This window comes from Bos taurus, chromosome 10 (genome assembly GCF_002263795.3).
Source record: "Bos taurus isolate L1 Dominette 01449 registration number 42190680 breed Hereford chromosome 10, ARS-UCD2.0, whole genome shotgun sequence".
Lineage (NCBI taxonomy): Eukaryota > Metazoa > Chordata > Mammalia > Artiodactyla > Bovidae > Bos > Bos taurus.
Genome location: NC_037337.1, coordinates 45,806,752 through 45,817,834, shown reverse-complemented (window position 1 = coordinate 45,817,834; position 11,083 = coordinate 45,806,752).

Below are 11,083 nucleotides of genomic sequence, written 5' to 3'. Positions count from 1 at the left end.
TTGGGGAAAGAATAAGCTTGATGGATACAGTGATCTGAGTATGAAGTTTTTCATGATGACTTAAAAAAAATTTTTTTTTAAATTTTTGACTGTGCTGGGTCTTCAGTGCTGCGCAGGCTTTTCTCTCGTTGTGGTTAGCGGGAGCTACTCTTATGGTGAGTGGGCTTCTCATTCCGGTAGCTTCTCTTGTTGCGTTAAAGGGGCTCTAGGGCGTGCTGGCTTCAGTAGTTGAGGGTCCCACACTCTAGAGCACAGGCTCAGTAGTTGTGGCGCATGGGCTTAGTTGCTTCTCAGATTTTCCCTGACCAGGGATTGAACCCATGTCTCCTGCATTGGCGGGCTTCCCTGGTGGCTCAGCTGGTAAAAGAATCTGCCTGCATTGCGGGAGACCTGGGTTCCATCCATGGGTTGGGAAGATCCCCTGAGAGGGGAAAGGCTACCCACTCCAATATTCTGCCCTGGGGACTTCCACGGGCTGTATAGTTCATGGGGTCGCAAAGAGTTGGACATGACTGAGCGACTTTCGCTTTCACTCCTGCATTGGCAGGCGGATTCTTTACCACTGAGCCTCCAAGGAAGCCTACTCTAATGATGATCTTACAGGTGTTTTTCATTAGTGAAGAAAGACCATTTAAGTAGTATTGAGTAGTAATAGAAAAAACTGGAACCAGACAATCTTGGCCAGATTGGTGGTAGTTTTGTGCTGAATATGCACTGGTGAGTTTAGATTGTTACATAGTTACACCTCTGTCTGTATAGATGTTCCTCATTGCTGCTGCTGCTAAGTCGCTTCAGTCGTGTCCAACTCTGTGCGACCCGAGACGGCAGCCCACCAGGCTCCCCCGTCCCTGGGATTCTCCAGGCAAAAACACTGGAGTGGGTTGCCATTTCCTTCTCCAGTGCATGAAAGTGAAAAGTGAAAGTGAAGTCGCTCAGTCGTGTCCGACTCTTCGCGACCCCATGGACTGCAGCCTACCAGGCTCCTCTGTCCATGGGGTTTTCCAGGCAAGAGTACTGGAGTGGGGTGCCATTGCCTTCTCCATGTTCCTCATTAGCAGAGCAGAATTACAAAGCTGCCATTTCCTAGTTGTTTCAGAGCAGATCTTAACTTCCTGGTATTCTAGCACTGAAGAACTACAGGGATACAGGAACTAGTAAGTGATGAATGTCCAAATTCTTCCAGAAATGTTTATCTTTAAAGTGACGCACTGGCTAGGGCAATGTTCAACCCAAAAGAATGATGCAAGATGTGAAAATGTCAGGCATTATTTTCATTCCTGGAGGCTTCAATCATATTGAAGTTAGTCCTAGCTAGATACTTAGTTACAAATGAACCAGGAGAGGTTAAAACCAAACCAACCAACCAAGCAAAATTAGCCAAGAAAGGTAAGACATTTTATTTTACATACAAAAAGGGTGCAAACTGAGTCCTTTCCTCCCCAGACTGGAGAAGAGGTATACTTAAAGATCACATTTGTGTTTTCCATGGTGCCCTAGGAAATGGGCTACTCTGAGATAATATCAAGGCCCGTTTCCATTCACTTCAAAGAAGGCTACTTCCTCTGCAGAGGAGTTTTTACTAAATGGTGTACAAATCTCTCTCCTGGAGGAACCATTTCAAATACACCTGAAATTGACATTCATGTTTAAAAATACTACAAGTTTCATTTTCACAGCTGAGCTTTGCAGACCAGTGCCAGGGTTTATGAAACAATATTACATATCTAAAATAAAAGGTAAAAAAAAAAAGGCATTTAACAATAATCACATCCACACATCAATTAAAACTCATTTCCACAGCTGATTTATACATTATCTAGTCTTAAAAAAAACTGAAATCAACATCCCAACATCTTTTTAAAAGTACAATGGGCAAAGATGTAAGAAACAGACAAAATAATAATATAATAAATTAGAGCATGTATACATCCAATGGGAATTGAATCAACATTATTTTCCATGGCGGGGAGCTTATAATATTTTTGGTTTCATCTTCTTTTTTTTCCTGCTGTTTACTCTTCTGCTTGATAAATGGGGGCTCATTCCCAGAGCTTGCTGCTACACTAGAAACTCACTTGTTTCTTGTTTACTTCTGAAAATATTCAGGAACACATGGTCAGCAGCCTGGGCTGTTTTTTTTTTTAAGGTGGGCTGTGAGTCTTAATGGAAATGAAATGGACACAGATGAGCGCTGGCATATGCAAACACACACACACACAGGCATACAAATGCAACCACACACACCCATCTGTATAGCCCTTCCCTTCCCCCACCCCTCCCCCCAAGAAATGGCTCGTCTTCCTGAGACATTCCTAACAGATTGATAAGCCTTTTAGAAAAGCTTTCAGTATAAGGGCTGGCCTGGGATTTGGTCTGGAGCTCATGAAGGGGATCACTGAAAATGTCTCACCTGCTCTGAAAGAGGGGATTTGCGGGAAAGGGGCAGTCAGGACAGCTGTCCTCTTGTGTGTTACTGGGACGACTGCATGGCATCCCCGCTTCTTACCATGGATGAAGGTGGTGATGGCACTGGGAAGATGATCATGAGGAGTACTAGAACAACAGTAAAATAAATTCCGTCCACAGAACTGAGGTTCTTTTATAACATGGAGTTTGGTAACCAAACTAGAAATATACAGAGTACACGTTCACTTTTTTCCTTTGTAATACAAGCTGAGCTACAAATACACATTGGAGTGGACTTCCTGCTTGCTTTTTTAAGGAAATATGTCAACTACTACTGTCTATATCCAGGGAACCTACTTACTATTTTGAATACAATGGAGAAACCTTTTGCACTCAGTCACCTGCAAAAGGAATTAGGAAAAACAGATTTTTAAGACTGCTTAATTGATCAAAGATTTCCAAGATTCCTTACTTGTGGCTAAAACACTGCTTAAGACACTGCAAACCCTCAAAAGGGCCATGGTTTCCTTATTCATAAACAAAATCACTCCCTTTCCCCACCAAAAAAACAACAACAACAACCCACAGGCATCCCATTTTGATTCCTAGCAAACCATAAGGAGGAAGACTGGGACTCACTGGCTGTCAGCCTCTAGGCAGGACCTTTCTGGAGCCCTGGAGTTGGCAAAAGCAAGAACTCCAGAGAAAAGTGCCTGTTGTTCACATCAAACCAGATGGGGTGCCGAGTCATCCTGGCCCCCTAAAGGTTTCTAGAATTCATCTGCCCACCTTGGATCAATGGTGGGGATGGTGGCAGTGGCCTAGCAAAGGCAATGCTGGCTGTATGGCACTGCAAGCTCCTGATCTGAGAAATTCTAGCCCTAACATGGCTCTGACACTGGAGACAACATTGGCAGAGCAGTTCACTGAGAATGAAATCTGGTGTCAATATGGAAACAGAAGAGGTGACTGGGACACAGGAGGCATATAGACATGCATTAAATGAAAGGTCAATGTCCTCAGAGGAGGTACTTTCTAGGCTGCCATGAAAGCACTTATTTTTGAAAACTGCAGGCCATGCGGCTCACTGGAAGAGAGACAGGTTGTCTTTTGCATAAAAAAAGGTTAAGGCTATGATCTTTAGTAACCACTCTGACATAATGTCACTCTCACTTATTTCTGACAACAAAAGTGGTTACTAACACTGAGAACCAACACTGAATATGTACTCGCAACGTACATTTCCAGTGAACTAAGTTGGAAGGTACTTTCGAGGCAATGGACACCTCTTCTGGCTAATGGTAGGGGCTATTTCTATGAACTTGGAGTTCACTGAGAATGAACAGGCAATCAACCCTTCTGGAAAACTCAGAATCCTGCTATCTGCTGTTGCCCCTGCATTCCAAAGTACAGCGGGGCTTTAATTGAAGGCCAACCTAGTCACCTGACTTTGTACCTTCCCAGACCGTTTCCTCCTGGACAGACCCCAAATGGCAGGAGCATGTTAATGAAGGCAGTTATGAGAGTACTCAGCTGCTGGCACACGCTCCATCCTTGCGGAGCCATCTGGAGTGAGATCACTGGGGAACGCCAAGGGATGCCCAGCAAGTGGTTGACACTTATGTGCTCAGACTGCACAGACACGGTCACGCTCTGGTCACAGGGGAGGACCGTTTACATCTTGGCGGATTCCTGGCCTGCTTGCCTCAATCTGTTCAGGATGCAATCTGAAGGACAGCAGGGCTTGGGAGAACCCCGGCTGTTGTTACTGCTTAATGCTAACTCAGCAACAACTCCATCAGCCCCGAAGAAGACCCCTAGGTATCACGGCTGTGAAGTGGGGGAAGTGCACGGACTATGGAGCAAGCGGATTTGGGTGGGCAGTAGGTGCAGGGAGCGCCCATGCCAGAGGACCTGGCCGAGAAATGGAGGTAAGCAACGATAGCAACAGGGCTGAGGAGGCAGCCCTGATGAGATGTGCTGATGGGGAGAGAACTGATGGCCACATTACTCCTTAGGTACTCTTTTTAAAAGATCACAATAGAATCTCTCAGGGGTCTGGAACCACCCTGGAGTGCCAATGGCCCTGGGAGGATCATTACTTGCCATTACTTGGCATGCCAGAAAAATTTGGGTGTTTCACTTTGTTATGAAAAATCAAGTATCTCATAAGAGATTTGTGGGAGGCTGAGGGTGAGAATAGTGCATTAGGAAGACCCCCCCACAACTGCTCAGGCTCAGTCCCCCAAGAGCCAGCCTTTAAAACAAACTTAAGACCCCCCAAAAGTCATAAATCCAGCTTCAAGAGGGCCCGCCCTGCAGCCAAGCTGGGAACTACCCTTGCTTTCCTTGTGGAAGTGGGGAGGCACCTAGTGGAGTATGGAGGGCCAGGGATGCTCCAGACTTCGCCACTTGCCCTTGCCCTCCCTTGAGAAGCAGGCCTTTTCTATACTGGAATGTGGAAGGAAAAGATTCTGTACAGGACGTTAGAGTTACGCAAATTGAGAAGTTACCCAAATGCCAAATGAGAAACTATCTAAGTTTCAGTGACAGTGCCTGAACCACCAGCTAATGTCAAGGAAGCAAACCCCAATATTCAAAATTCTTGTGGGGAAGGGGTATGTCCCTGCATCTCCCAGCCATTCTGTTTTATTTACAGGAAAACTTCTTTTAAAAAATTAAAGATCACAATCTTTACATAAGCTAGGCAAATTTGAAGTCAATGAAGTGGTCTTTCCTAGCCAAGGCCCAGTGGAACACAAGTGAAGCCCAGTAACTGTTCCACTAAGATACATCAAGGGACCTGTTGTGGAAAATAGCAACTACCAGGAAGTAGGCCCACACCCTCCAGTCCAAAAGACAGCTCTACTCTTCAAGCCAGAGGCACTACTATGTTCCCCAAACCTCTGAACTAAGTCACCAGTCACTCTCCCCCATGGTTAGCTCTCTCTACCCCCAGATACAAGACCTCATTCTCTGACGGACTGAATCCTGTCTCCTCGATCATCTCTGGAATGAGAAATCACTACTTGGATTAAGTCACTCAACTCAAATGAAAATCAAGATGAGGAGATTAACTCCACACATTGATGACTTTTCAAGCAGTGAATGAGGAACTGAGACCCTTCACAGCAGCACGTGTATCTACAGCATGGGGGACGTGGAGAGTGGCCGGGGGAGTACAGGCTCTAGACATGTGGCTGTCTTATCTAGAGATGACTTCACACCTTTCATTTCCGTCTCCTTTCCCCTGGAATTTTCCAGCACTAACCAGCCCCACCCTCCTGTTCACTCAGAGCCCTAGGTACTGAGTCCTAAGCCTGCTGCTATGGGCCTGTTGGGAGATCTGCAGGTGCTTGATTTCTGGTAAGGCAGGCAGGCCAGCCCAAATGCTGTAACCCATCTACTGGGGCAGAGAGTACACACCAATTTTATTTCCTGGCCCCTGCGATGAGCCAAATCCTGAGGTTTCCTCTGGCAGTTGGAAGGCAGGATCACTTTCCTCCTTCTTGTCCACTAAGTGGCAATATGGTGGTGGCTGTTTCATCACTAATTCTGTCCCCCGAGTCACTAAAGAAGTCACATGGCTATCTAGTTGGAAGTCCCTGGCAGTGGAGGAAACAGATATTTCCGGTTTTGTTAACCATCTCCTTCTCTGGGATGAACTGACTCCTGGTCGCAGTCTGGCTTGGCCGGCTCCTCCCACGTACTGGAGAGCGAGGCTGTCCAAACTGCAGGCTGATGAGGTCAAGAGGCTCTGGGAGGGACATTCTTCAGCAGCCGAGAAGACGAATGAAAATTCAAGTATGTTTCCCTGCCAACCTGAGCGTTCACTCAGAAGGGCAGAGTTTGGCTCCTCCTCTTCCGGGTGCTGCGGACCCCGCCCTTTCCACGGAGAACGTCCTCTGGACCCATGTTCTCTCTGCATGGCTTGGCTGCTGGCCCCATCCCCCTCCGAACAGAAAAAAAGTAAAAAATCCCAATATAACCAGACACAATATGCATCTGCCATGGTTCTTTTTTGTGTTAAAACGACAACGAAAAAGAGGGGAAAAAAAAACTAAAAGTGCAATAAAGTCAGTCTTTTCCTTTGCTCAGAACAACTTGCAACGTTCTACTACTACTGTCTGGAGAACAGAGTTCGCTTGTCAAGAAAGCTAAGAGCGCCAACACGCAGGGACAGTAGACTGCAGATTTCTCACAGCTTGCGTGCTACAGTGTAACTTCACAAGAGGGATGGAGGGAGTAACCTGCACCCCGCGGCCAGCTGGGGGTGGAGGCTGCACAGGCACGGAGAGGGAGCTGCGCCAACACACCTGGTGGGCGGAGGTCCTCCTCCAGCTGGGCCTGCACCTACCTCCCACCTTCTTGGCCACACCCCCAGCCTCTTAAACTCCTTCAGCAGACAAAGCCTTCAGCTCATTAGCTTGTGTGCTGGAGAGGGTGGAGGGTGGGGCAAGAACCAGGAGTAAACTAAGGGATGGGAAGAGAACAGTAGTCCTTGAGTTTTTGTGAATGACACCTTCACTGTAAACAATAGGAAGGAGAGTCAACCAGGCCGCCCAGCGGGCAAGCAGTGGAGGACCTGCGGCTCTGGGACCTGCTCAGAGCCTTAGGCAGGTAGGGGTGGCCACTGACCCACTGGGCCCTGGCTGCCCACACTGGCTCCTTCTGGGGGCATCTGTTTTCTTCTTTTTGGTTTGGATCTCCACCCTCCCCCCACAGAGGAGTCCCTTCCAATGAGAAATGGCAGGAGCTGCGGGTGCAATCGAGTCAGAGTCCCCAAGGCCTGAGGACTCCTGGGAGGCACTGGTCACTTGTGGCGCTGGGTGGTCTTCTTCCTTTTCCTCTTAAAGAAGCAGCAGCACCTGGAGCACAAGATCACAAGTCAGCCTCAGCTGCCCACGGCTTCCTGCCTGCCTCTGTGGACTGCACCCACCCTCAGGGCCGCCCACCATCTACGGTGCGCACACTGGAGGCAGTGGGCAGTGTCTGCCGGGAAAGCCAAAGGAAGCAGCTACTTTATTGCAAACCCTATCATCAAAGGGCTGCAGGCAGGGCAGGGCCCAGGCAGGTGTTTTTGAAAGGATGAAGATGGCTTCTTTCCTAGTCTTAACACCTCAACCTGCCATCTTTCTTTATACTGAACCAAGGCTGGGGATCCTCAAAGCTGCTCTGTTTGCCCCTTAATACAGAAGGCAAAATTATTTAATGCGACTTTAGTGGTCAGCAGGTATGGAAGCTAAACTAAGGCCAAACAAATGCCAAGAAAAGTATGACGTCTGGAACTCTAGGAGGCTCTTGTGATGCTACAAATGAAGGATTAAGGATTCTCTCTACCCTCCATCCCCGGCCCTGGTCAGCTACCTGGTGTAGGCAGAAGCCCTGACCCTAATAATGGGGTGAGCCCAGATCTCTTGACTGAAATCAGCACAGTCCACTCTTCATTTGGAGGATCAGTGACATAGTTCAGGAAGCAGCAGGTTGCACGGTCCTTCTCAGCCAGCTTTCTGAGGCTGTTGCTGGGCCAGGCTGGGTTCAAGGACTGACCCTGTTTAGGGTGGTGGGTTGGGCCTCATCCCTTCATAAGCCCTCCAAGTGCTGCCTCCTGGGTGACAGCCACAGCTCTACCACATCCCTGAGCTTGGGTAACCCCCCGCCCCAGGACTGCAGTCTTTGGAACTGGAAGTCGCTCTTGCTCAGGCAGTGACTATTCCAAAAAAGGGTGACGAGGACTGTGGCACAGCTGGTACAAAAGACGTCCTTTCCAGGAGGCTGATGCATAAAAAATGAGAACACCAGGGGCAGAAAGTGGTGAGTGAGTCAAAGATGCCCGATGATGGAGGGTAGAGAAGCTGAAGTGTAACTCTGGATTGCTGGATCCTTGAAAGAAAAGCTTTTCTCAGAAACTGTCTTTGGCTCTTTTGCCTAATCCTTTTGGGTTTAACATCAAAAGTATTCACAAAGAAATAAAGAGCTGTTGCTTACTTCCCTAAGCACCTAAGTCCTCCGCTGTAGCTCAGATTCCCTCCTTTTTCAGTCAGACCCATTGGTATTCCCTTACCCAATGGACTAGTTATTAAAAATCTGGATAAAGTGTCTTCCTAGAATGCAGAAATTGATGTTTACACAGAAAAATGATGGGCTTTAACCATATCTGAATGAATTAAACATGGAGATATTGGAAGCAGGTGCTTAAGAAAGGCTTTAAAAAAAAAACACTTTTTGAACAATTTTTTAAAAATGCTGTTTTGTTTAAAAATTATTTATTTATTTATTTTGGGCATGCTGGATCTTTGTAACTGCCTGAGGGCTTTCCCTAGTTGCAGTGGGCAGGCTTCTCATTTCGGTGCCATCTCTTGTGCCTTGTACGCTCTAGGGCTTCAGTAGTTGTGTTGCACGAGCTTAGCTGCCCTGTGGCATGTGGAATCTTCCCAAAGCAGGGTCGAACCTGTCTGTGTCCCCTGCATTGGCAGGGAGAGTCTTAACCATTGGACCACCAGGAAAGTCCATAAGAGAGTCTTAAAAAAGATTTTCTAAGAGTATGATGACACACGTGATGTACTATTAATGGGTGGCAATATAGTCATTAAACAAAGTGTCCTTTGTATTTAGAGACTGCATAATTTCTTTTAAATAAAAATGACCAACACTTTTGATTATTTTCAGTCTTTAATGGAATATCCTTGGGGAAGGATTAAAAAAAAAAAAGGGTCTTTTTTTTTTGTACATATGCTTTAGAAAACAGACATTTTTCAAGATGAATGTCCAGAAATTATTAAATAAGGTGAATGAAATCTCATGGGAGTACCAATACTCCGTTCCCTGGTGACCATGATTTTCAGAGGGATCCCTAACATTTAAGTCAATTTCTATTATTCTTTTTGGAGAGTGCTAAGATAATGATTTTGTGTTTTTAAAAAAGTAAGAGCAATCATTAAAAAGTTCAAAATACTGTTTTGGTCCAATTCAAATGAGAGAATTTTTCTTTCACCTCCTCCAGGACAAGCCATAAAAATTAGTATCTACTGATAAGCATATCATAACCTGATGTGCAAAGCTGAATTCACCTGACTGGAGGAGAGTATAAGCTCTGGTGTAGAGCTTTAGATTAATTTTTGTTAGTTACTTATAGTTAGAACTTCAGCAGTAGCAGAAGCTTTTAATAATTTTCTACCCATGAGGAAATGGTCTCTGCAATCTACTCTTTGACTCTTTGGTTTCTGTGGGCACTACCAGCAATAGGACTTGTAAAACTTTGTCAGACACCAGACCAGTCCACTGACTGACTCCATACATACGTCTTATTCTCAGAAGAGGATGAAAGACAAGTGATGAACCCTTCTTGGGTCTTGGGTTTTCTTCCAGCTGATTCTTTGATTCGCTCTCCCTTCAGCTATTCCTGTATTATGCTTCTCTGCTGTACTGGTACACTCTTCCTTTGCTCTAATGGTGGGTTTAAGCCCCACAGTATCCATCAAGTCTTCCTTAACCGTCCCTGTTGACACTGACCTCTCAAGGGACAATAACATGTGGCCTTTCAAGCATGTATGTCTTACTTCTCCAGGCAGATTGCACCTAAGCTCTTTGGGGAAGGCCTTGGGACCCCCTAGAGTTCCAAACATAGAGTAGAGGAGCACACGATAGGCCCTCTGCAGTTAGAATCGTGTGACTGACATCTCACAGGAAAGTATCGACCACGACAATGTCAGATTACACAGACACATGTCTGGTAAATAAATAGGCCAAAGGTACCCCTTGGTATTGCAATACTACAAATTCTATCTCCACCAAACCCAACTGTTATCTTCGATACACCCTGCCACTGGGGAAACCATGCAGGCAACTTGGCTTAGACTGGTAAAAACTGGTGCCCAACCCAGTCACTGAAGACAGTAGAAACAAGGCAGAACAGAGTCCAGCAGACTGTAACCACCACACAGAATATGATCCCATGCGTGCAGACAATGTGGGGGGGATTCCAGACCGCAACAGACCACAGCTCACAAGCACCTGGAAAGTCAAGGCCGTGTCCAGGGAGAGAGGTGGGAAGGGCTTCTGTCTTCCAGCAAGAATGTGCCTCAGCCAACACAGAATCTTTAGGGCTTCCCCTTTAGTACACCTCATGCTGTTACTAAAAATGCATTCAAGGAACCTTTTCTGAGGGTGCAAACAAGAGGCCCCAATATCTCATTAGTCAAGTCAGTCCATGGCCCACTAAATGTTTATAGGAAGGGAAAAGGAGAGAAAAGCAGGAAAAAAAAAAAAGACAGTAAATGAAAAACAAACAAAAAACTCAAAACGGCAACAACAAAATGTCCATCTTTCTCCTAAGAAGTAGCTCTCTTACTCAGAGAGAATCATATTCTACAGATGGAAAAACAAGCTAAACCAAAAAAGAAAGTCACAGATTTTTCCAAACCTGCTAATTTCAAGGTTAAGAGACCAAGCCACAGAATGTGAGATTATCTGGCAATGACTGTTGTGAGGAGTAACTAACTAGATTCTGATTATACAACTGATACAGTAACTCAGTCTTCTTACCTCTGTCCCTCTCTGTCTGATAATATCTGGCTGTGTTAATTTCAGAAAAAAAATTTGCTCAGCTGAAAATGAAGAGCCAATTTTGGATACTGTGGGATACTGTTTTGACAGGAAGAGGCAGCAGTGTGGTGGG